At 56.7% G+C, this 25,487-nt stretch overlaps 1 protein-coding gene across 9 annotated transcripts in view; it reads right to left on the bottom strand.

Annotated features, from left to right (window-relative positions):
• RBFOX3 (RNA binding fox-1 homolog 3) overlaps window positions 1-25,487 on the bottom strand; it is a 446,986-nt gene that overhangs the window by 112,616 nt on the left and 308,883 nt on the right. For 8 of the 9 annotated variants that reach the window (XM_025468223.3, XM_025468214.3, XM_025468216.3 and 5 more), the window contains one exon: window positions 5,486-5,525. The exons of the other annotated variant lie outside the window; for it this stretch is intronic. The gene's annotated coding sequence lies outside the window, so the exon portion shown is untranslated. The remainder of the gene's footprint in view (window positions 1-5,485; window positions 5,526-25,487) is intronic. 9 annotated transcript variants of the gene reach the window in all.

Raw genomic sequence — 25,487 nt, 5'->3', positions numbered from 1 at the left:
GGCAACCACAGAGGGGAGTCCCTCCCCGCCCTCCACTGCTGCCCTGTGTCTCACTGTGTGCAGAGCTTCTAGGCCAAGATGCAGGGACCCCAAGTCAAGCATGGTGAGCTCCCTGAGCTGAGGAGCCAGGACTGAGAGTCCGGGGACCCCAGGATGGCTGGACTTGTACCCAGTGTGCTGGAGAGGAGAGAGCTGGATGGAAGGAGACCTTAGAGGACCATGGAGGGTCCCCATGATTGTTTAGCTGAGTACAGATCATCACCTGCACTGGAGCAAAAGCCCTGAGGCTCAGGGAAGAACAACGTGAAAGGATTATGGGATTATGGGAAACTGTACTTGCATGCATGGGGCCAGGAAAAGTATGTGTCCCTGCCCGCCTCACCGGAAGCCTTCATGGTTCATGGAGCAATGGGTAGAGTGCTCAGAGGGCCTTGGCTTGGTAGTGGGATTATCTGACCCAGACTAACCATGGCTCAGGTCCATCTAGCCAATCTTAGAAGTAAGATCTGAGAGGAGGGGATCAAACAGTATCCTAGTAATTTAACTGTGTCCCAGAACAAAACTCAAGAATATTTATAGGAATAAAAGTAGCCAGCACCCCATGGGGTAGAATTTACCATGTCCAGCATCCAATCTTTGATTGGTAATCTTTGATTACCAGGCATGCAAGAAATGAGGAGAAAAATCAATCATTTGAACCTAACTCGGAACTGACACCTATGCTAGAATTAGCAGACAGGGATGTGAAAACAATTACAACTATATTCTATGTGTTTCAGAAATTACGTGCAGATGTGTAAGATATACAAGAAATGTGCAAACTGAATTTGTACAGATATAAACTACGATGTCTGAGGTGAAAAAAATACATTGGATGAAATCAACGGCAGATTAAACATTGCAGGAGAAAATATTAGAAGGATCCAGGGAAACGGGACACATTTTTATGCACAGAACAAAGAGAGGGTTGCCAGTAGGCTCTGAGACCACGGGAGCCAGGCAGGCCCTGAAACTTTGTAGCACTGAAAGAAAAAGCACCTGTCAACCCAGACCTCTACACCCTGCAAAAATGTCTCCCAAAACAAAGTTGAAATAGTGACTTTTTCAGACATACAAAAAACTGCAAGAATTTATCACCAGTAGATTGGTGCTGTAACAAATACTGAAGAGAGAGCCCTTTGGATAGAAGGGAAATGACACCAGATGGAAATATGGATTCACACAAAGGAATAGACACCATCAGAAATGGGAACTATATGGATAAATACAGATTTTGTTCTTTTTACTCAAATCCCTTTAAAATACTACTGTCTAAATAAACAAAAATAACCTTGTGTTGTAAGATTTATAACACATGTGTGTAAGGCCAGGAGGAAGAAATGGCAGTATGCTTATATTGCTTGTGAAGTGGATTAACATCATTTGAAGGTAGACCGTAACCAGCTTAAAAACCCCATAAACTCTAAAGCAGCATTCAATATAAAAAACCAAAGAGCTATAACTAATAAGTCAAGAACGGAAATAAAATGGAATACAATAATTTTAAAAACTCAATTCAAAAGAAAGCCAAAAAAAAAAGGGAAAAAAGATATAAAGAAAAATAGGAAAAACAAAAAATAGTGAGTTATAGACTCACTTCAAGTTTGAAAATCAACCAATCTAATTCATCAAATTAATGAACTAAGAAAAAGCATCTGATCATTTCAATAGACACAGGAAAAAAATTTAACAAAATTCAACACTGATTCCTAATAAAAACCAATAAAAATGCTCAGCACACTGGCAATAGACTTGGGATGGAAGTGAATCTATGAAAAACCTACAGGTAACATTATAATGTTAGTTATAACTAACAGTCAAGGAATTATGTTCTCTTTACTATCAGGAACCAAACAAGGATGCCTGCTCTCCTAACACTTCTATTCAATAGTGTGCTGGAGGTTCAAGCCAGTGGAACAAGGCAACAAAAAGGAACAAAAGACATCTAGATTGGAGAAGAAGAAAAAGTAAAACATCTTTTTTTCACAAATAACGTGGTAATCTGTGTAAAATATGTTGAAATCTACAAAATGGTTACTAGAACTAGTTGGTAAATTTGGTAAAAATGCAGATGCAAGATCAATATAAAAAATTTTTAAAAATTCTACACATAGCAATAATCAGAAATTGAAGGAAAAAGACCATTTAAAGTGGCATGAAAGTAAAAAATACTTAGGGTCAGTTTGACAAAAGATCAAAAGAAAGGCTCAGATGACCCACATGCTGAAAAGTACAAACCACTGATGAGAGAAATTAAAGAAATCTTAAATAAATGAAGAGGTATAACTTGTTTATGGGGCATAAGACTCAATACTATCAAGATGTCAATGATTCCCCCCAATTGATTTGATGCAATCCTGACCAAAATCCCAGTAGGCTTTTTTTCTTCTATAATTCACATGCTGATTCCAAAATTCATATGGAAATTTAAGGGACCTAGAATAGCTAATACAACTTTGAAAAACAAGAACAAAGTTGGCAGGACACTGGGGCCGCTCAGTGGTTGAGCACCTGTCTTTAGCTTAGGGCGTGATCCTGGGATCCAGGATCGAGTCCCACATCGGGCTCCTTACGGGGAGCCTGCTTCTCCCTCTGCCCGTGTCTCTGCCTCTCTCTCTCTCTCTCTGTATCTCTCATGAATAGCTAAATAAAATCTTTTTTTTTTAATAAAAGAACAAAGTTGGAGGTTAACATTACCTGATTTCAAGATTTGTTCTAAAGTTATGATAATCGTAACAGGTGGGGTAGGACGTTAAGACAGACTATATATAGATCAATGGAACCAAGTCCACAAGTGGACCCACACATATATGACGACTGATTTTTGCAAAGGCAATTCAGGGGAGAAAGGATAGTCTTAATAAACAGTACTGAAATCAATACACAGATTCAGTTCAGAAAAATGAACTTCAATCAATGCTTTGTTAGCACACGCAAGAAGGAAGTCAAGATAAACCAGAGATCAAAATATAAACTCTGACACCTATAAGATGTCTAAAGAAAGCACAGGAAAAGAAAATCTTTGTGACCTTGGATCAGGCTAAGATTTCTTAGATAAAATATCAGAAGTACGATCCACAAAGAACAAATGGTTAAACTGGAATTTATCAAAATGTCAAATGTTCGCTCTTTAAAAGACACTTTTATGAGAGTGGGAAGACAGACGAATTAGGAGGCAATGTCTGCAGAGCATGTACCTACCTATAAGGGACTTGTACTCAGTATACATAAAGCACTCCCCAAAGGCTATACCGTAAGAAGACAAATACCTACTTAAAAAAAAAAAAAAGTTAATGGTTGGGACAGACACTTCACAGAAATAATGGACGTCAAACAACCCACATGAGAAGATGCTCAGCGTCACTCAGCTTTAGGGAAATGCGAACTCAGCCACAGTGAAATACCATCCTGTGCCCATCTTAGTGGCAAAAATTCCCGCAGCCAATACCACCAAGTGTTGGGGAGGATGCAGAAGGCAATCCCCGCGCACGGCTGGTGGGCGTGTGAAATGGCACAACCACTTTGGAAAAAAGTTTGACATTCACTTTAGTGCACCATGAAATCCAGCCACTTGGCTGCGTAAGGTCCTGTACCCAGGAGAGAAGGAGGCCTGTGTCCATACAAAGACTTGTGCGGGAATGCTCTCAGCAGCCTTACACACTAATAACCAAAGCTGGAAATTACCCTGTGTCCTTCCAGGGGTGAATGGAGGGATGCCCTGTGGCGCATTCAGAGCACAGAATACTACTCAGCAATAATTAATAATAATAATAATAATGATAATAATAAAAGGCACTAACTCTTCACGCGTGCACCACGACCTGGGCGAGTCTCAGGATACCTAATGCTGGGAGAGAGAAGCCCACCAACCAAAAAGAGCACATGTAGTATGATGTTAACTGTCTAGAATGTTTAACCACTCAGAGCAACAGGACGCAGATCAGTGTCTGCCTGGGAGGGGGACTGGACAGCCCGGAGGAAGAGAGGAAGGGGCACGAGGAAACTTTTGGGGGTGATGGACCAACACATCCAGCGGCTGGACTGTAGTGATGACATCATGGGTATGCCCCTGTGTCGAAATTTATCAAATCACACGCCCTACATAATACGCGTAGTTGATTGTAGGCACAGACCTTGCTGAAGCTGTTCAAAAAAAAAAAAAAAAGAACGTGCAATAATCTGAGCTTGCAAGCCAGACAAAACATCCACATCATCCCTTAGAGGGTGGATTCCTGAACCTACAAACAGATTCACCTGAAGATTCCTTTGGTTGCTTCCGCCCCGTAAGATACGACTCTGCTTACGAAACGGCACATCAGGGAGGCGGCCTTGCAAGGGGAGCGCGAACCACATGGGACACTGACAGAGACAGGACGGCCAGTCCCAGGGGGCCCTGCCATGCATGGGGAGAGGAGCCCCAGGCCCTGCCTCTCAGGCCCCTCCCGCCAGTGAGCGGAGCCAGAGCCGCCCTCCCCACGAACCGGGTTCTGGCACAGAGCTAGCTCCCTAGCCATTTGGCCAATGCCTACTTTTGAGGCGGGGGCATGCTTGGGGGCAGGAACAGTACAAAAGAGATCACCAAAGTAGAATTGCCAAGGAGGACGTTAGACTCTGCCACCTGACAGCCTCGCTTTGCATTTCTCAGCTGTGGAAAACGCTCAGCAGTCGTTGTGCACAAGGCCTGAGACCCAGGAGCCCACGAGGAAAAGCCGGCGGGGGTGCCCAGGGTCACAAACACACGGCTGGCTGCACTTTCTAATGTGTTCACAACAGATACACATTACTTCCATGATAGAATTCTCCCCCAAAGTAAAATTTTGCAACTGAATTTGCAGAGGAGATCGGCGGCTGGCGGGTGATGGACGCTGGGCTGCAAGGAGCATGCGGGTTGAGGGCTGGGGTCAGGAGTGTCACTGCCTCCCCTCCCCCCCGTGAGGGTCACCACTGGGACCTGAGCTGATTCTGCAGCCCTCGCCCCCAGGAGACCAGGCTGGGGGTGGGGTGGGGACACAAATTACCCCAGGTTCTGAAGGCCTCATGGTCGGGGGGATGCACACCTGTGCACTGAGAACCCAGGGTGGGACTGGGTGGGGGGACTGCTTCTCTGGCCTCTGGGAGTCATTGAGCTATGTCGCCCATCAACACACTCCTGCCCTCTCATTTCCCTTCTAGCTCCTCTGGCCCCCTCCTTCCCAGCGTGGGCCGGTCCTTTGGAGGACGAGAGAGAGGGCACGTCACCAGTCACCATCGTCATTGTCAGCGAGGTGCTAACCCAGCCAAACCCTCCATCCTCTGCCCCCAAGCCCCGCCCCCTCCCACGAGCGGGGAAGCCCCAGAAACCCCCAGCACTCATCAGCAGCAGCTCCCAAGATGCTCAACATGCTCACATCTGTCAAAAACTATTCGGGGGACGGGGTGGGGGAATAAAAAGAGAAAGTCTTTATACCTTTTATTCAGCCAATTTTTCCCGAGGCACTGTGGGCTCTCTAAGAAAAAAAGGAGAGAGAGGAGAGGATTACAATCAGGGATGCCACCGCGCATCTGGTTGCTCGCTCGCTGCCTAGTCAGGTGCGCAGGAGGAGGGAGCCAGGGAGCCCGCCCCGGAGAAGCCCCTGCGCTGGCGGCCTCTGCAGCGACGCTGGGAGCCCACGTTCCGTTTAACAGACAAAGGAACACAGAACGCCGCGGGCCTGCGCTCCAGATTTTCCTGACGCGTCTTCTCTGCAACTCGGGGGATATCCTGTGTTCCCTCTCTCTCCACCCTTGGCCCCAGACTCTGAGTGGCCCCTCCCTGCTTCCTCCCCACCCCACCCCACCCCACCGGGTTTGGAGGTTACCCACAAAGGCAGACTTTGCCGACTGTGGATGGCGGGTGGTATCCAATCCCAAACTGGGCCCTGCCCTGTCCCGCTGCGTGGGTTTTTTCCCCGCCTCCCAGGTGTCCCTCCATGTGGGGTCATGGCATGTAGATCTAGCTTAATATTAACTCAAAGCTTAACACGAAGAAAAGCAGACGGGCTGCTGCTGCTTCAAGAGAAGTAAGAGAATTCTAAATCCCACAAACACATGATTTCAGAAGCAACTGGATGTCGCCTGGAGTTGTGTGCAGCTCCCAGGAGCTTCCGTCAGTAGGAGGGGCTCAGAGCTGACCCTGAGGCAGCAGGACTGTGCACTTGCTCATCAGACGGTCCAGGGACCTGGGGCCGGAGAGACCAAGGCACTTGCCTGAAGTCAGGAAGCCGAGCCGGGGCCTGGGGACGGCACATGCATGTCTGGACCCCTGATCCTGCCCTTTCCTCAGAGGGGCTTTCAGGGACTAGAAAAGAGAGGTGTAGTGCGTGTGGGCGTCATCTGCTTTTTCTGAACTTAAATTTTCCTTGCTTATGTTAATAATGTTTCAGAATTTTTCAAAGATTTTTATCTGTAAGTCATCTCTACCCCCAACCTGGGGCTCGAACTCACAACCCTGAGATCATGAGTTGCACCCTCTGCTGACTGTGCCCGCCAGGGCACATACTGTGCACCACTTTTCAGACTGTGACAAAGTACTTCTACAATTTACTGTCTCAATCATTGTCAAGTATACAATTTGGTGGCATTAAGTCCATTCACACTGCTGTGCAACCACTATCTGGTTCTAGAACTTTCCATCCCCCCAAAGAAAACTGCACTCTTGTTAAGCAGCCCCTCCCCCTCTCCCCACTGTGTGCGTGCTTGCGTGTGTGCATGTGTGTGTGTGCGTGTGTGTGCTTCCAACGAAAAGCCTCTGGAATCCGAAGACAATCAGACCGGGCCTCTCTCTTGAGATGGAGAAACACCATGGTCATCACTGTCATCCACGTCATGATAAAGAGCAGGTCGCCGCAGTCACGTGCTTGGCATATCTTATGCACCAGGCACTTGACAACTAATGGTTGCCTCATTCAGCCCTCGTAACCCTGAGGAGGACGCGCTAACTGTTCTGTCCCCCATTTTCAGATGACAAAACGTGCCAATGGGCTAAGCAGTGGTGCCCCCAGTGGCGGGGACAGCTGATTTCCCCCCGCAGGTCCCTGGGGGGCCCCCTGCGCTCCGTCACCCCCGGGTGGACGGCGCTCTTCTCGGTGGGAAAGGAGCGTTTGATGGCATAGAGCCTGCTGGTGGAGCTTGTGCGAACCCCGGTGGCTGCATCTCCTGCACAACCTCCCCCTACCACCCACCCCGTGTACCCCTCCTGCTCCCCTGCCCCCGACCTGGTACCCAGGGCTGCAGCAGAGCCGCCGATCTGTCCACCACACGGTGGGGAGGCCTCATCCAGGCGGACCCGAGTGTCGATCGGCATCTTCCCTCTCCTGCAAAACTGCTCGTTTCCACGCGCGGCGCGCAGAGCCACTCGGCGGAGGGGTGGACGGGAGCGGAAGGTCCCGCCAGATGAAGGCAGCGGCGTCACAAAATGAGATGGATTGAATCAATCAGCTTGCATCAATTGCCGCCTTCAGTTGATTTGGGGGTTTTCTTATTGTTGACTTTTTTCTTGGTTTCTTAAAGTGAGTTTTCCTCCCGATTCAATTCAATTTAGTTCCATTTAATTCAGTCCCTCCGGCCCCGGTGAGCAAGCCGCCCAGAGCGGAGCCGAGCGCTGGGCTGGGGAGCTGGGTGAGAGGGGTCTGCTCCTCCGCCTGCGCGGCCCTGTCGGGGCTGGTCTGAGGGTTTGGGGTAGAGCACTGCTCCTTCCCACCCCGCGGCCCTCCCACCTGACGGCTCCCACGTCCGCCCCGCAGCATCCTCTACGCCCCAGGCTCCGAGCCCAACCTGCAGGCCTCCTCTGGGTGCCGGGGACGCCCGGCTCTGGAACGCCCCACCAGGCAACGTCAGCGCAGGTCGGGGGCTGGTGAGGCACCCCCCTCCCCACCCGCCTGCCTCGACCCCCAGGCACCCCTAACAGCCTCCGAGTTCTCCGAAATGTCTCTCATTGTCACGAGTGTCCTTGTTTGGTCAATGCAAAAATATCCGGTATGAACACCGGTGTTAACACCTCTCGGTCCCTGGCTCAGAGGCTGGGAGCCACGTCCATCTCCAAAGAGCCTCTGGGTCTTGAAAAATCCAGAACTGGAGGGATGGTTGGAGGTTCCTGCTGAGCCAAACGCCTCCACCATCCGTGGCGCACAATGGTCCTCCCCCCGGCCCCGCCCTGTCTTCTGCAGGGGTACAAGATCTCCGGCGTCACGAAAGGAAAGGGGCTCGTTGTGTGGAAAGGAAGCAGCTCCCACTGGCACCCACTCCAGCTGTGGCCTAGCGACCCTCCAGGTGTGAGCCAGACAAGGACGGGCCCACCTGGACCCGCCTGACTTGCCTTCTGGGATGAGGAGTGGCTTCCCTGCCCCCGTTCTGCTCCATCCTGTCGCCCACCCTACCCCACGGCCCATGCTGGGAGCGAGGGACCCAGAGGGGAGGAAGGCGCCTGGAGCCCTTGCTGATGACACCCGAGGGCAAGCTCCCGGGGTGGGAAACGTGGAGCTGATTCTCAGCCTCTCTGTTAGCAAACACGGCTCTCCGCCTCTCAGCAGGATAATCAATTATGGTGATTTTTGCCTGGATGATCAGTCCTAGAGGGACACAGGCTCCCTGGCTCATTAGGCCAGGGGTGCTGACTGCCCCAAGTGCGCTTGCGTCAAGACCCTTCAGAGACGGCCAAGCAGAGCAAGAGGCGTGACCGAGCTCAGAGGGCCTTCCCTCGGCCGTCCCCATCACCGTGGCCCCAGGACAACGTCTGTGGAGCCACGAGACAACTGAGACTCCTCCCCAGGGAGCCTTGGTGGGCTCCGACGACGTGTGCGGATTGGGGCTGCTCTCCGCCTGCGGGGGTGGGAACTCCCGCTGCCCAGCGCGGCCGCCTGTGCCCTTGACTGCGAGCCCCACAGGGGAGGGGGTGCATGTGTGCTGAACGAATGACTGAATAAATGGATGGATGGACGGATGAGCGAGCCAGCCAGTCAGCATCTGCCTCCAGGGACCCGACCCCACGACTCTACTGAAGTGATGGGGTCCTCCTAGAGTGGTTGGTCTTTGCTCCCGGGGGGTCCCCACTGTGGATGAGACTCACCCACCCACGGAGACCCTTCCCCCGTCTCCCTGCCCACGTGGCTCTGCTTTACCTGCCCACCCCCATGCCCGTGCCCACACCAGCTCCCAGCGCGCAGCTGACCCGCGGCCTCGGGCTGGTCCCCCGCACACTGACCCCTCTCTGGCAAAACTCCTCCTCAGGAGCACTTGTTCCCTTGTTCCTCTCTCTAGTCAACCCCAGCCAGGTGACACCGGTGACCCCTGTGACCCCGCTTCCTTCCGTTCACAAAACGTTTTGCTCTTTCAGAAATGAACCCACTGCCGGCTTGTATCGTCCTTATGACAACAGTGACATGTGTCCTGCCCCCGAGCAAGGCCGGTTTTCAGTGTGGTTCACGCCAAACAATCTGCCGGAAAACCTCCCCGAGGGTTGTGGCGCAGACCCCTTGGCTCTTGTGTGGCTCCTCGTGGGCCGCTGCCACCGCCGCATCCTGGACGCCCCACTTCCCGCCCCGGCAGGGATGGGGGACGCAGAGAGAGCAGAGCACGACCTCGCGGCGGGCTGGGACTCCCGCTGGCCCAAGGGCTTCTCTCCTCACCACCTTGGGTCTTATTCACTGAGCAGCTATGATGGGCCAGACGCTGAGGCTGCGTCGCCAAGCCCGCACAGTCCCATGGGGTAGGCAGTATCATCCCCGATGTCCCGGTAAGAGAAGGGGGGCCCTCACACGTCCAGCCTGGGCTCAGCCCCCCGCGGTCCCGAGGAGCGGTGTTTGGACACCCATCCTATGCGCCTCCTTAGCTCGGCCGGCAAGAAGAGGGCAAGAAGAGACGAGTCAGCACAGGTGCCGTCGCTCCTCGCAGACGCTCAAGGGGACCACACACCCATTTTTGCAGGAGGAGGCTTAGGAGAGGGAGTCTTCCTGCGAAGACACAGGTTCTTCATGTGCTTGGCCGTCGTAACGAGAGGCCCCAGCCTGGGAGGCCTAAACGGGTGCTGGGGGCAGGGGGTCCAACGTCAGGGTGCCAGCAGATCGGGGTCCCGGCAAGAGCCTGCTTCCTGCCTTCCCGCTGATCTCATGCGGCGGGCGCCGAGCAACAAGGACGGGTGTCTCCTCTGACAAGGACCCTATTCCATCATGAGGCCCCACCCTCACGACCTCAGCTCACCCTGGTCACCTGCCAAAGGCCCCCAACTCCCTCACAGTGGAGAGGCAGGATGTCACCCTGCATGTTCGGGGCCCACACTCACTCAGTCCGCAGCACTCAGAGGGCCAGTGCCCGCCCTTTGCTTTGCTCCTTCTGCGTCTCCCCATGCGAGCCGTGACGCACTGGCTCTCGGGGACAGTCGGAGCAGATTTTTTGGCGTTGAATGCATTGCTGCAGTGCGGCCTCCAGTGCCAGGAAGGGCCTTGGGGGCCCCCTGCCCACCGAGGTGGTGCCTCTGCCCTTCCAAGGAGCGGCAGGCCGGCACTGGGGGACTCAGGATGGCTCTACGAGGCCTGCCCGCCCGCGGGCACTCCTGTCATCTTACCTGGAATTTTATTAAATGGCCTGTTTTGTGCTTTCTCTCTCTCTCTCTCTCTCTTTCTAAGGGGAATTGGAGGTGAAGGGCGCAATTTTATAAATAAAAAATTAAGTGGGTGGCTTAAACATGACTTTTGATGATGGAGATCATGATGGCAGAGCTACTTCAATTTAAAGGATTTTTTTTCCTTCTGAAAAGAAATTCACCTTTGGAGAGGGAAGAGGAGGGGAGGGGAGGGAGGGAGGGGAGGCCTGCCAGGGGAGGGGAGGGTGCTGGCTCATGTCTCAGAGACCTCAAACCGTTATGGGAGAGACTGGGAAGTTCTAGCAGGTTCCAGCCATCCATCCGAGTGGCTGCAGGGGCGGCCTTGGGTTCTGAGCCCACCCAGGCCTGAGGGAAGCTCCCCCTCCCGAACTGGCCTCCACGGGGTGGCAGGGCAGGTGTGCGCTTGCTCTGTGCTCAGGGAAGCCCACACCCCTCTCCTGGGAAGCCTGGTGGGGCTTAGGGTCCACCTGCTAGGTCCCCTCAGGCCCTTCCAGTGGGGGAAGACATGCCCCAGGCTTTCCTTGACCCTTGCCCGTGGGGACGTGCCCCGGGCCCTGCCATAACAGCACTGCTGACGCCCACCCAGTGCCCGTGGGTGAGACAGGTAGAGGCCACCTGGCTGATTACTGAGTCTGCTGTCCCCCGGACACCTACGGCTCAGCATCCGTGCCAACCCTCCTATCTGCTTGCTCCCCCGGCCGTGCTGTTCTCTGACCTTCAGCGGCCTGCTGGCTCTCCCAGCTGTGCTGGGCTCTGTGACACCCTGATGAGTGCCGGGCCCAGGGACGCCGTCATTGCTCATGCTCTCTAAGAGGCTCTGTCTGGAGGGGGTGGTCTGTGGGCACCAAGCCCTCAGTGGGAGCGGCCATGGGGAAGACACTTCTGTGCCCTAGTTGAGCCCAGCACAGCTCTGGGTCACAGGACAGGTGGTCGCCTGCAGCCGAGGGGCACTGAGGCACTGCTGTGGGCCACCCTCCTGCCCCCGGCTCGGCCTGGTGTGGAAACTGAGGCCCGGAGGTCCCTGAGGTTGGCCCTGCTGTGGACGTGGAAATCCCCAGGGTCCCCCTGGCACGGAGGGGAGGCAGGCGGGCGGGCCTTCGGGCCCTCCCTGAGGAGTATCAGTAGGCTCCCATGCTGACCACGTGTTTCAACATGTCTGCAGAGCCCCAGGGGCCAATAGCACGCGGATGAGACGAGATGCCAGCTGTACTGGGGAGCAGAGCGCCCCCAGAGTGCATGTCTACCTGGAACCCCAGAATGTGACCTCCTCTGGAAATAGGGCCTTTGCAGATGTAGCTGTGTAAAGGTCAAGACGAGTGAGCCCTGGACTAAGGGGGGACCCTAAGAACCAGTCAGCAGACACAAGGCAGAGGATGGGCCACACGCCGAGCAATGCCTGCAGCACCAGGAGCGAGAAGAGGCCGGGAGGATTCCGCCCTGGGCCTCCGGAGGGAGGCTGCTGGCCCCCAGGCCTGTGAGGCCACCAGCTTCTGGGTTCTCAAGTCCCCAGCGGGTGGTGATGTGTTGCAGCCGCCCTGGGACGCTCCTCTTGGGGCCTTCGAGCAGCCTCGGCACTTGTCCAGCTGCCTGGAGGTGCTCCCTCCCCCTGGGCGACCCTCTGTGACATCATTCCCGAGGCACCAACCCCTGGGATGCTCACCTCCCCTGGGAGGCGTCTTCCCAGTGCTCTTCTTCATCGAGCTGGGCGCCCACGCTGCTGTCCCACGACTGGACCCTGAGAAACAGCTTTCAGGGCGAAGGACCTCAGGAGAACCAATAATCTCCTGGGGGGGTATTTTGAATCTACTTTTTATTTATTTTATTTAATTTTTTTTTAAGATTTTATTTATTCACGAGAGACACACACAGAGAGAGAGAGGGAGGCAGAGACACAGGCAGAGGGAGAAGCAGGCTCCACACAGGGAGCCCGAGGAGGGACTCGATCCCGGGTCTCCAGGGTCAGGCCCTGGGCCGAAGGCGGCGCTAAACCGCTGAGCCACCCGGGCTGCCCTCAATCTACTTTTTAAATTTGTTTTGGGTTTTTTGGTTTTTGCTTATTTGGCTTTTTATTTTCTACTGTGGTTAAAATATAGATGATATAAAATTTATGATTTTAACCATTTTTAAGTGCACAGTTCAATGGCATTAAGTACATTCTCATTTGTTGCACATCCGTCCGTCCATCCATCCGCCTCCAGCACGTTGTCATCGTCCCAAACTGAAACTCTGTCCCCATTAAACACGGATCCCCACCCCCCGCCCCGGGCTCCTGGAAACCGTTCTTCTGTTGTCTGTCTGTGAATCTGACAACCCCAGGGGCCCCTGTGAGCCGAGTCACGTGGCATTTGTCATTTTGTGACTGGCAAATTCCATGTAACATGAGGTTTTCCAGGCCCGCCCGTGTGTGGCAGGTGTCAGAACATCCTTCCTTCTCATGGCCGAGTAATATTCTGCTGCATGGACGGTCGGTCCACATTTCGTTCATCCGTCCATCTGTCGATGAGCATTTGGCTTTCCAGCCACGCTTAGAGATGAGAATCGTACCACTGGCCATGTTGCCCACTTGGTCGCCTGCAGATTCAGAAAACCACGGTGAAAACCGTGGCCCCGTGTCACTAAATAGAATTTCAAAGCCCCACAGCTCTATTTCTCTGTCCTTCCTGTTCTCTGATCTTGATGTCAACCTATTGACTCGTTTCCATTTTATTTCGCGTCCTTATGAAAACAGACACAAAGCCGTCTGTGGCACCCAATGAGGAGAAAAGCCGCAGGCACTCGCGGTGCTGATGTCACACCGGGCCCTGCACGTCTCGGAGGGTGCACCTGACTTCACAGCTGCCCGGTCTCTGCGTCTGCTTATCCAGTCATCAGTATTTACGGGGTCCAGGCGGGGTGGGGGTGGAGGGCAATGATACGGGAGGTAGATGCCGGGCCCGCCCCGGAGGGCGCTCGGACCGTGGGCCCTGCACGCCTCTGCCGGGCTCCGCGGCCGCGGCCACACGGGCACGCTGGTGTCTCATTACGCTGAGGAGGCTCTTCGTCTTTCTAATGCAAACCGCAGGCGCAGCAGAGGGCCCGTCAGCACTGCTCCCCACGGAGCCGGGCGCTGCACACCATGTTCTCTTGAACACTCGCCGAAATGGAGTTCAGGGATGGCCGTGTCTGGGCGGCCGTCCAGTCTCCACTTGGCTGCTCCGTCTTGGCTCCCGTCCTTCCTGTTTCTTTAAAAGCTGGCTCTTGAGTACAGAGAGAGCGGCCGGGAGGTTCAAAGCCAGAGCTGGGATGCGTCTCCTGCGCCAGTGAGGTGTCAAGTCCCATCCAGCATCCCCTGCAGGTGACCTTTAGAAACCTGAAGATGCAGGGCAGGTCCGCATGGGGAACGCGGCCCCCGCGGCAGAAGCGCTGGGTGGGATGGGAGGGGTGGGGGCTGGCGCTGCCCCGTTTGTGGGACTCAGGTCTGGCGCCAGCGGGCGGCGGGGAGGGCGGCGGAGGCAGGCCCGGGAGCGGAGTCGGTGCGCGGGGCAGACAGCGCCATTCAGCGCGCCGACGGCCCAAAGCCGGCTTCTCAGAGGAGGCATGTTTTCTATCAATAATTTAGACGTGGCCTTTCTCCTTTGGGAGACGGGCAAAATCTCATTTCCTGAGCAAATCCCCTAAGAAACCAACCTGTTCGTTCCTCTAAGATTTTCAGAAATCTGTCTGCATCAACCTACTTACAAAACAAAAGTAGATAATGGGCTGAGAGCGCTGGGAGCGGGGTGTTAGGACAGCCCGCGGGCCTGGGACCCGTGCCGGGCCACGTCGGAGGCTCGGTCTGCCGCCTGCGCCTCTCCCACCGGCGTCAGGAAGGCGGGGAGACACCGAGAGCAGAGCTGCCCTGTTCTGGTTTAATGCATCAGCTAGAAAATCATGTGTAGAAACAGAAGAACGACGCAGAGATCTTCCATTTGGGGGAGATGTAGCTTTTCCCAGCAGCCCGCAGGGAAGGGAAGGCCCCGGCTGTGCTGGGTGCTCACAGCAAAGGGCTGCCTCAGTTTACTCTCCTGTAAAGTGGGGGTGAAGATGCTCCTGACCCCTTGGTGCCCTCGTGAGGATTAAGGGAGACCAGGTGCCTGGCCTGCTGTTGCGGAGGGGGCGGCAGCTGGCCGTGCTCGGATGATAATGGCAGGACCTGCTCCCTGTCTGGGCTGAGTTGCCCCCAAACAGGAAGGAAAGGGTGGGGCTGTCCCATGTCCCCAGCCCCCGGGGGCACGGCAGGGGAGTGAAGTTTGCGACAGACTCCCAGGAGGCTCTGCGCTTGTGGGCTCCAGAGGGACGAAGAGGCTGGCAGCTCCTTACAGTCCGGGAGGGCGGGGGTGTGGAGATCTGGGTGGGCTTCACCTACACCAAGGTGCCCTGGGTCGGGAAGGAGACTCAAACCCCAACGAGCGCGGCACAGCTTGCGTGAGATAAACCACGCTCCCCAAACTAGCGGGTTTACCCGGGAGGGAGCAAGTGTGAAGCCAAGAGGAGTGGTTTTCGTGTATCAGGTCTGTGCTGTGTTCCTGCGTTTTAGGGAGCACTTGGCACAAATCATCACAAATTGCCCCCAGGGCTGCCAGTTGGGTGTGTCCGTCCCTGGGCGCATGTGGGGAAGCCGAGGCTGGTGGCCCCGGTGGTAGAGGACGTGTTAGTGTCACCCTCGGGGGGGGGGGGGGTGAGGCTGGAAGGGGCTGGTGGGTGTTGACATGCAGAGCGATCCAGCGTCCGGCCTTATTAATCAGCAAGACCCAGCTCTGCTCCAGGCTCAGAGCTCTGCAGGCTTGGCAGGCCACCCCGGGGACCGTGACCACAGCCTCGTCACCTGGAGAGGTGGACCCCTGCCCGCCGGGTCCTTCCTGTGAGCTTGGACTGGCCACTGAAGGTTGGGGAGGGGGCCTCGTCCTAGGCGCACCAGGTAGGAAGACGAGGAAGCCTGCCTGGCGTGCCCAGGACGATGCCCCCTTCCCCTGGATTAGCAACGTCGCCTGCCTCCTTCCTCTTCTGCAGCTGACCAAGGACTCCTGACACCCCTGAGCCCCACAGACCCGCTTCTGGGACCACCACGGAACCTGGACACCCAGCACCGTCATAGCCACCTGCAAGAGCACCGGCAGACAAGGTGCACTTGGGTGTCCAAGCCCCCGTCTGTGCTGGGGCTGTGGGGCCAGCCCAGGAGCGCGCCTTCCATATACAAACCCACCAACCCAGAGCCCCTAGACACTCGGGGCCACTTCCCCCCTGCCGTCATCTCCCCAGGGCCGGGGACCAGACAAGACAGTCCTCGTGGTGCAGAGCCCACTACAATTGTTCCACTAGCCGGTCCTGTGTCTGCCTAGCTGCCCCTCGGGGTCCTTCCCATGGAAACCACAGTAAAGGTTCCCGCTCCCTCTGCCTCCTGACCCACCCTGGTGCTTCCCCATGAGGGGCACCTCCCATTTCTAGGGACTACTGAGAATATAAAAATTCTGTCCTGACCATCATTCCTGAGTCTAATGCGTTACTGTGCCCGATTAAACAAATCCTGGGTCCCCGGGAGAGCACCTACTGGTCTCCCCCTTGGGGTCTCGGCTCTTGTAGGTGGGAGCTAGGTCTCCGGGGTGAAGCCGAGTGCTTCCCCCGGGGGCCGGGGAGTGAGTGAGTGAGTGTAGCTTGGACACCGCGCTCCCCCCCGACGGTCACAGCCACAGAGTCACCTCACCTCGAAAAGGTGATTACAGCTCAGTGACTCCCTTTTGGGATTAACACATCTCCACTCGCTTTACCAGTTCTGGAGTCTTCTGCTGGAAGCCGTCGCAGAAGTGAAGAGTGAACGTGGCCCCCCTACCAGACCCATGTCCTGGCGAGCATCTGCCTGGGACTAACCCACATTGACAAGCGGCTAATTTGCAGATTGTGCCTCTATCGACAGTTCTGGTTTATTTAATAATAGATAGTGGCTGTCCTCCGCTCACGCCCAAAGTCTTTGCTGAGACGGGAAACATGATGAATTGCGAACGTGTTTATGCTGACATTCCCGAGGCCCTGAGGCTCACGGTCAGGACTTTTCGATAATAATTACAAAAATGACTTTTGTTAGGGGAGGGGCCCCTAATGAGGACAAGGTGTAGGCAGACTGCCACCTGCCGCTGGTCGACGCCGGGCGAGTATTCGCTTCGACAGATGTGCTGGCCACGGCCCTGCCTGACCTGGGCGACATCTGATTTACGAAAACATCAGAGCAGGGCTGAGGTTCACGGGAAGGACCCCTGGCACCCCTCCCCGGCTCCTCGTGCCCCCTCCCCTTGGCTGCTTCAGCCTCTGAGCAAGCCAGCGGAGCCTCTGGGACGCCCTCTCTCGGCCCCTTCCTCTTGGAGCGGCACAGGCCCCACTGCGCCCTGGCTCCCCCTGCACGGACTCCTACATGGAGGTTTCCAGCCCAGTCAACCTGGGTCCCTCTGGACATGGCCACCTGGCCTCCGGGGCCAGGGTCACTGCCAACTGTGAGCAGGACAGCAGACTGGCGGTTACTCCCCACCCCACCCCCACACCGCCTTCCCGAGAAACTCTGAAGCCCGGGCATTTCCCGACGGTGTTGATGGGGACTCAGGACTCCAGGCTCAAAGACTTGGCAAATTCGCTCTCGCTGCTCCTCCCTGGTGTCCTCTCCGGCCTGCATCGGCTTGGCCCCCGCCACACTCCTGCACTCAGGGCGCCGGGCGGGGGCCCCCTCCTCGTCCCAGAGCTCCGTGCACCTCTGCACCGACCCTCTGTGAGTCCGGCCTCAACGCTGCATCACAAACCTGCCCCCGTCGGACACTCTGGCAGCAGCCTGGAGGCTTGGGAAGGTCGGGAAGGTCCAGACCCTTAACCGGTGGGTGCCAACCTGCCTCGTAGCCCCACATCCCCCCAGCTCCCCATCACGGGTTTACCCTCGAGCCAAGTACAGCTTCTGGTGGTTCCCTCATAAACTTGTTCAGGCTTCTGGATCTTTCCTTTCCCTTTTTCTCCACCAACAATCTCCTTCAATGGAATTATCAGGTGGCCCGAGTCAGCCCTGTCTTTCTCAGCAGGACGGGGCCTGTTGACTGGACCCTCACTCCTCCCTGAGCCGCCCCCGTCCTGTGCAGGATACCCTCACCCGCGCCCCCTCCTGCTGCTCCAGCCAGTCCAAACCCATCCCCTGTGCAGCTCTGGCCCCTCCGGTGGGTGATGGAATACCCAGGCTTCCGCGGGTTCAATCCTGGCCTTTCCCTTCTTACCCCAGGCGGTGCCCCGGGCCACTTCATGCATGCTCTGGGTGTGCTGCCCCCTGCTAGATGCCTGATGGGGCACCTCCAGCCAACATCCCCAGTGGTCAGGCCAGCCCAAAGTACACATATTTTTTTATTTTTTTTTGAAGATTTTATTTATTTATTCATGAGAGACACACAGAGAGAGGCAGAGACACAGGCAGAGGGAGAGGCAGGCTCCCTGCGGGGAGCCTGGTGCAGGACTCGATCCCTGGACCCCAGGATCACGCTCTGAGCTGAAAGCAGATGTCCAACTGCTGAGCCACCCAGGTACCCCAAAGTGCATCTTTCCTGGGGTGTCTCCTGACTCCTCCAGCACGACATGCCCAGGGCTCAGGGTCTCCCCCTGCCAGGAACCTGTGCCATGGTTCCCATCGTGGTACCTGGAGCCCTCACCCATCCACGTGGGCACCACCCAGCCTGGGCCCGATGCTGTCAGGCTGACCTCTGGAGTGTCTGTGGTTCACCTGCTTTTCCTTACCGCGTGCCACCTCCCACCTCTTCAGCTCAGGCACACACTTCCCACCTGGACCGAGTCCCAAGTGGTTCTCCTGCACCCACTCAGGCTCCCACCAGTCTGCTCCACTTCACCGCCAGGGAGACATTTTCATGATGCAACTCTCATCATGCTCCCTTCCTTCCCATTCATGCACTTCCATTGCTCCTGGGGGAGGCTCAGCCTGGCATACAAGGTCCCACGTGGTCCTGCCCTGCCCACCCCTGCTGCTGCTCCTGTCCCCTTCCCATATGGGCTCTGGCCACAGGGACTTTGCACCTGTCCTGCTGCAGGTGCTCCCCTTGCAGGCAGTGGTGCATCCTCTGACCTCAGGCTAACCCCCCTAGGACCATGCACAATTGTTTCTACTGTCAAAGCATCATGGGCCCCAGCGCTTTGGCCATTTGTGCTTCTTTCCTCCCCTTCTCCCTAGCTGGGGCATCATCCTCCAACCCTCCTTAATCCCAGGGACTGAAGATATGCCCCGGGTTCACATGCATTTTGGGGGAGCTGTGTTTTCAAGAGCAGTAGGGAGAGCCCCTGTGGTCAGAGACCAACGCTTTCCCCTGCCCCCAGATGTCCAGGGCCTAGCCCCTGGGACCTAGGACTGTGTCAGGTTACACAGTGAAGGAGAATTAATGGTAGCAGATGGAGTTAAGTTGGCTAACCAACCGACGTGAGAATAGGAGGGTGAGCTTGGATTACTGGCGGGGGGGGGGGGGCGCGGTGCAGTGTAATCACAGGGTCCTTCAACGTGGAAGGAGGACGCAGGTTCAGAGTGAGGAGGTTTGATGATGTGAGAAAGACCCGGCCCCTGCCAGCTTTGCAGGACGAGAAGGGGCCCCAAGCCCAGGGACGTGGCGCCTGTGGAGGCTGGAGATGCCGGGAAGCAGGCTCTCCCCAGGGCCTCCAGAAGGAGCCCCCTTTGCCCCTGACACCTTGACTCGAGCCCAGTGGGACCCGCTCAGACTTCTGACCTCCCGAACCGTGAGGAGGCACGTCCGTGTTGCTTTAAGTCACCATGTGTGTGCGTCGCAGCAGCAACCGGACACGGATACGCTCTTCTCAGGGGAAGGGCCTCAGAAGCACGTAATCCCGGCCGTGTCTGCTGCTTCCAGCCAATCTCTCTGTCTGTCCATCTGTCCGCCCTCTCCCGCCTGGCCTTTACAAGCTTTAACGTTCACAGACACATGCACCCAACCTCCCCAGCTGACCAACCTGGCGGGACACAAGAGGAAGAGATTCACGGAGGGAAACTGAGGGTTTCAGAACCTCCTAACCCACGCCAGCCCCCTCCTCAGGGCTCCTCCCTCTCAGAGCAGAGGAGGGTTTTCTAAATCCCTTCCCTGGGCCACCGCCTGCACCTGCCGCCTGAGCCCTGAGCCTCCTCCCACGTCAGTGGCACTCTTGCAGACTGGAGCTCTGAGAAGTTGCTCTCAGAGTGGCCCCGGCTTCTCCGGACGGAGCCCCAGGCTGCTGACCTCACAGTGAGGGTGCAGTTTGGGACGGAAACTAGGAAACCTGCGGATAGAAGCCTGGGGACCCCATGCAGTACCTGGTGGCCTCCTGTCTCCTCCTGACCTCCTCCTGGTGCCTCCCAGAGAGGGGTTACAGCCCGTGGGGCCGCCTCCTCCTCCTCCCCTAAGCACCCCTCCCCTCAGCCCCCCACCCTGGACAAAGCCAGGGGGAGGACGCAGATTGATTCAACTTTTAATTACATTCACTTAACAAGATTATCCAGCTGAGGTTAAAAAAAGAAAGTGCCTCCCAGATGAAAAAAAGCCCTCTCTTTATTTATATCCAGTATATACAGAACCAGAAACGAATATTTCTTTATGGACCATTAAAGATTTAATGTTTAATTTATAACCACTTTGTCTGGCGGGGTGTCCAGGCACAATGTCAACATTTTTAATTAAATGAAAAAAGTTTTTTTTTTTTTTTTTAATTTAATCACAAAGAAAGATACGTATTTGAAAAGCCACATTTGAACCAGTTAGCGACAGCCCCGGTTTGCTGCTCTGGATTTCAGATCACAGGCTGGGCAGCGTGTGTCCAGCTGGGGAGGCAGCCACTGGAGCCGAGCCGTGTGGCCAAACATGGGAGGCTCCCAGCTGTTTGCTGAGCACCTACTATGTGCCAGGCACTGTCGCACTGTCCTGGGAGGTTTTTTTTTTCTTTTTTTTTTTTTAAAGATTATTTATTTATTTATGAGAGAGAGAGAGAGAGAGACAGACAGACAGACCCAGGCAGAGGGAGAAGCAGGCTCCATGCAGGGAGCCCGATGTGGGACTCGATCCCTGGGCTGAAGGTGGTGCTAAACCTCTGAGCCACCCGGGCTGCCCTGTCCTGGGAGGTTTACACACTCATGCCTCTTTACGTCTCCCAGCTTTTGCAGACGAGGAGGGGTGCGGGAAGCTTATGGTCAACGAAGCTCAGAGATGTCGAACAGCCTGCATGAGGTCGCACAGAAGTAAATGGATGAGGAGCCCACGGGTGGATCTACTTGAATTCCCAAACCTAAGCTCTTTCCTTTTTCCCCTGCAGCCCGCTGAGCTCAAGTCTCAGGAAAGAGCCTTCTGCCCTGGACTGGGTGTCAGGACTCTTGAGTCATCCATGGCTGAAGGAAGTGGCCCAGATGTGCGGGCTGGGGCATGCAGCTGTGCAAGGAGGCCCGGGAGCTGCGGGTCCCTAATGCTCAGGCCTGTAGGCTCCTAGGAGTCACTCGGTGAGGCTGAACTTGGCGAGGGGGTGACATTCCAGAAGGGGCTCAGGTGTCCTGACGTCAGGGAGCAGGGACCCTGAGGTCTGGGAGGCCAACTGCTGTCCAGGTGTGATCCCTCCGGTTCACGGCCTTGCCTGTCGGTGGTGCAGGTGACGAACGAGCAGCACTCGCTCCCAGGGTGGCCCTCTGCTGACGCAGCCCCTGCCCAGCCGACGACGACCCCACAGGTGACACCTGGGTGTGCCAGCACCTGTCCCACTACCGCCGCCTGAGGAGGCAGCCTCACAGGGGCAAGGGCCCTGCCCCCCATCCTGTGCCCGGAGCGCTGTCCCCAGCCGTCCTACTCCGGGGCCAGGCCGTGGGAATTTGAACCAAGGATGAGATCAGGCCGCCAGAAGCCAAGGCCGGCATAAGCCGGCAGCTTTAATGGGGTGCTCTGTCTTCCCCTGGCGGTTGCATCTCCTGGGGATGACTCTGGAAGACGCCGAGTCAGCACCGGGTGGGGCGGGGGCCACAGCAGACCAGCAGCCAGCACTCTGCATGGTGGCCTCAGGGCCTGCGAGCTTCCACCCGGGGGACACCACGGCTGGAGGGCAGCGTCCCCGCATGCTCCCCTCTTCTGTGCTGCTCTCCCCAGAGCACCCAGGGTGGGAAGACTCTCCTGCTCATCCCGGGCACAGTGGCGTGCTGCCGTTGGCACTGAGGTCCCAGCCCAGCCCGAGACATGCATCCTCTGCTCTGGGGCCGGAGCTCCTGCAGCCCGTGCTGCCCTCCAGCTGCCGCCCGGGGCTCCTCCAACCTGGGGGGCCGAGGCCCCGTCACCCTGCAAGCCCTTGGTCACAGTCTCTTAGGAATTTAGGAAGCATGAACTGCCATGGTCCAGAGGAAAGGGGTTTGCTGACAGGCCAGCACTGGGGGCGCATTTTAATCCGCCCCACCCAGGGGGTGCCCCCACCTTCCTCAACCTTCATCAGCTGTTGAGGTCAGAGACGTATTAGATCTGCTCTTCCCTGCAGGGAGGCAGGCACACTTGTCTCTGGAGCTTCTATTCCCATAAACCAACCCTTCATTTCTCATGTGAATCCACTTTAATTACAAAGCTAAATAATGAGAAGGAAATATTAAAATTAAAAAAAAAAAAAGAAACCCTACACAAAGCGAGTTTGCTTGTGCCGGCCACTGGCTCTGAGAGCCAAGGCACAGAGCGGGGATGGCACCACGCCAGTCACTAAAAGCATGAGTGTCACTAAATCAATAATTCATTTACTTTAATGAGATAAGTACTTTGAAAACTAATTGCAAACCTGCTCCATTTACTCCGACCCGTTATAGCCCTTAATGTAAATCGCAGAACCATCGCTGTGGGAAGGAGAAAGTCTTTAGGTGGAAGACACCATGTCATCTCCCCTCCTTCCCCTCCTAAGAAAGAAAAAAGTTCTCTACGGGGGGGGGAAGGTGGGGGAATGTGGGGACCCCAGGGCTCTGTCCCTCTGCCTGCCCAGCGCCACACCTCCAGCCTCAGAGGTGATTTGGTGCTTCCACTGTGAGACGGGGAATCATCAGGAAGACACGACACCAGCAACACCAGACGCTGGGAAACGACTGTCCCGGGGCCTCCGGAGACACTCAGCCCTTGGGTGCTCCACGCAGCTTCTCCTCAGAGCCCTGAGCCTCCGGAGGAGCACCCAGTTCCAGATAAACCAACGCAGGGTGTCATTGTCAGCTCATGCTCGGCAAGTGAAATCCTGGGGGTCGCCGGTGCGGCCGCCCCAGCCTGCACACGGGGGACTGGGGCTGCGGGGTCACACGCGAAGCCCGAGCACAGCTGCCTGCGCCACCGGCAGGGCCCTGTGGTGATCATCGACCTCGGGGCGGGGGTGGGTTGGCTGAGGAGCCAGAGAACCCACGAGGTCAGGGAGAGAGGCCCGAGCTCTCCTCTGTCCTTGGCTAGTGTTTTGGGCAAAGAAAAGCAGGGAAGGTGCATTTTTCAGCTTCTTACATGGGAGAGTTCTGAATCCTCTTTTTCTCCCCCACCCCTGTTTTCTCATCTTACTGAAAATAAATTCCAGCCCCTTCACCTAAGTGCAAGATTCCTTCCTGACATTTTCAGGGAGGACCCGTGGCACGTAGAGATCACACAGAGGAACCTATGTTGGCTCCGCGGCTTGGCGCCCGGCTGGTCTGGCTCTCTGAGCTGACCCGGTGCAGGGAGTGTGGCCTGTGCGGGCAGAGGCGAAGCCCGGGGAGTGGCCTGCAGCGGCGTTCCCCCGGTGACAAGGAACCCGAAACTGTGCCCCCACAGCCTCACACCCCACTCATCCCTCCTGTACTGAGGTGAGAGCGCAGGGTAGGCTCTCCCTCACTCGAAACCGCCGGGTGGGTGGCTACGGACCGCCGTCAGCACTGCTGCCACGCAGGTGCCACGTTTACGGGGCACCAAGGATGTGCTAGGCCAGCCCTGGGTCACTGTGGTCACTACTTCCTTAGCTGGAAAGGCACCAGGAACCCTCGGGAGCAGACCCCTGATGGATTAAAAGGGGCCACAGGTTCTGGGGGCCAAGAGGGGACGGGCGGAGCTCCAAGTGCTTCTCCCTTGTACTGCGCAGGAGATGGACACACCCCCTGAGGGCCGAGGGTGTGGCCCCCGGGCCATGGGACGCGACACTGTGGCTTCCCAGTGGACCCCCACCTGCTCCTCCTGCGCCACTGGTTTGCACAGAAAACCTGGATTACCCTGAGTCTAAGCAGACTCTCTCCACCTCCCTGAGCGGCGGGGGAGCCACCGGATGCCAAGTTCAAAGACATGGTCCCAGCAGACGCTGCCCCATGACCCACGTTCCTGGCTCTCCCCTCCACGGAGGGCCGCTCCCTGTGTGGCCGCAGCTGGCTTTGCAATTCTAGCTCCGAGACAGGCTCAAAACCAGACAGGTCACAATTCTCTTTCCCTTGTAAATTCTGCACATCCGGCGGGGATGTGAGCAGGAGTGGAGAGAGCGGGGCAGCCAGATGCCGTGTTCCTGTGGCTGCACTTTCCCCTCCCTGGAGACACCCACCTGGTGCCCTCCCCTCCCCCTGTGAGTTGGAGACACGGCCTGACATCTTCAGACTCCACCCACCCCAGGGCTGTGCACAACTCGGGCTGCGGACGGGGTGGGATGGGGTGGACGCAGCGCCCTTCCCGAGTGGGAGTCCGCCGGGCAGGACCCGCTACTGTGTGCAGAGGGGACGTTCTGGGGCCCCAGCCCCCCGGGTCGACCCGCATACAGAGGCACGTGGGAAAGGTATCCGCAGGGGAGGGGCGGTCACCTAGAAAGAGCCTCTCCTGTTTTTCTGAGAAGCAGACAGGTTGCAAGTAAGTCTCTGGGAGGCAATTCATGGAGGAAGGGGGAGGCTGCTTTGCAACCTGGAGGGGGGTGCTCAGCCGCCACTGGAGGGGCTCAATGGGGGCCGGGCGGGGATGTGCTGGGCGTCTCCCTGAGCAGGACTGGTGGCCCTGTGCTCCCTAGGAGCCGAGGGGAGGCCAGGACCAGGTGCGGCGGTGAGCCCGGGGCTGCTCTGACCACTCAGGCTGGAGTGCCCCCTGGAGACCCAACCCCTCGCCCGGACAATCTGCGCACTCTGGCAACAGGGTGCGGGTTAGGAACCCAGCTCTGACGGCTCCACGCACTGGGTCTGGGCCTTCTGGGGCCCTCCTTGAGCCTGCCAGCTCTGCAGGTGCAGCAGCCCCGGGCTGGGGCCAAGGGTCAATGGGGCAAGGCGCTGAGTAGCCACGGGCTTTGGGAGGGGGGAGCACACCTTCCAAACTGAGCAGCCCCGGGGGCCGCCTCACAAGGGCCTTGGCTGATGGCTGCAAGCTCCGAGGAGCTCATTAGTGGGAAGAAGGCCGCCAGCTTCGCCAGTAGCTGCTGGAGGTGTGTGTGGGGGGAGCCAGTGGGATTACCCCCGACCTCAACCCTTTGGCTGAGTTGTGAGCGTCAGGGGCTGGGAAATGAGCAGGGGAGGCAGATGCACAGCCCCGTCTCGCCCCTGCCCGTGCCCTGGGGGTGGGGGCGGGGGGCGCCCTCAGAAAGTCAACCCCAGGCCAGAGCAGGGCCCTCGCCAGGCCTGCTCTCTGGACAGTGCTCCCGAGCAAGAACCGGGAAAGGGGTGCTTGGAAGTGAGTGCTGCCTCATGGGGCCACAAGGCCCCGAGCAAATACCTTCACCTCCCGCACCTGGTTGGCCCACCTGCACGTCGGCGCCCACAGCAAGCCCCCTGCACTCAGGGCCGGTCACGCGCTTTGCCCAGTCGGCCCTCACGTCACCTTCCAGGAGCCCCTGAGGG

This window comes from Canis lupus, chromosome 9 (genome assembly GCF_003254725.2).
Source record: "Canis lupus dingo isolate Sandy chromosome 9, ASM325472v2, whole genome shotgun sequence".
In the NCBI taxonomy this organism is placed as follows: Eukaryota; Metazoa; Chordata; class Mammalia; order Carnivora; family Canidae; genus Canis; species Canis lupus.
Note: the sequence above shows the minus strand (reverse complement) of the source record. Positions and strands in the feature narration are given on the sequence as shown.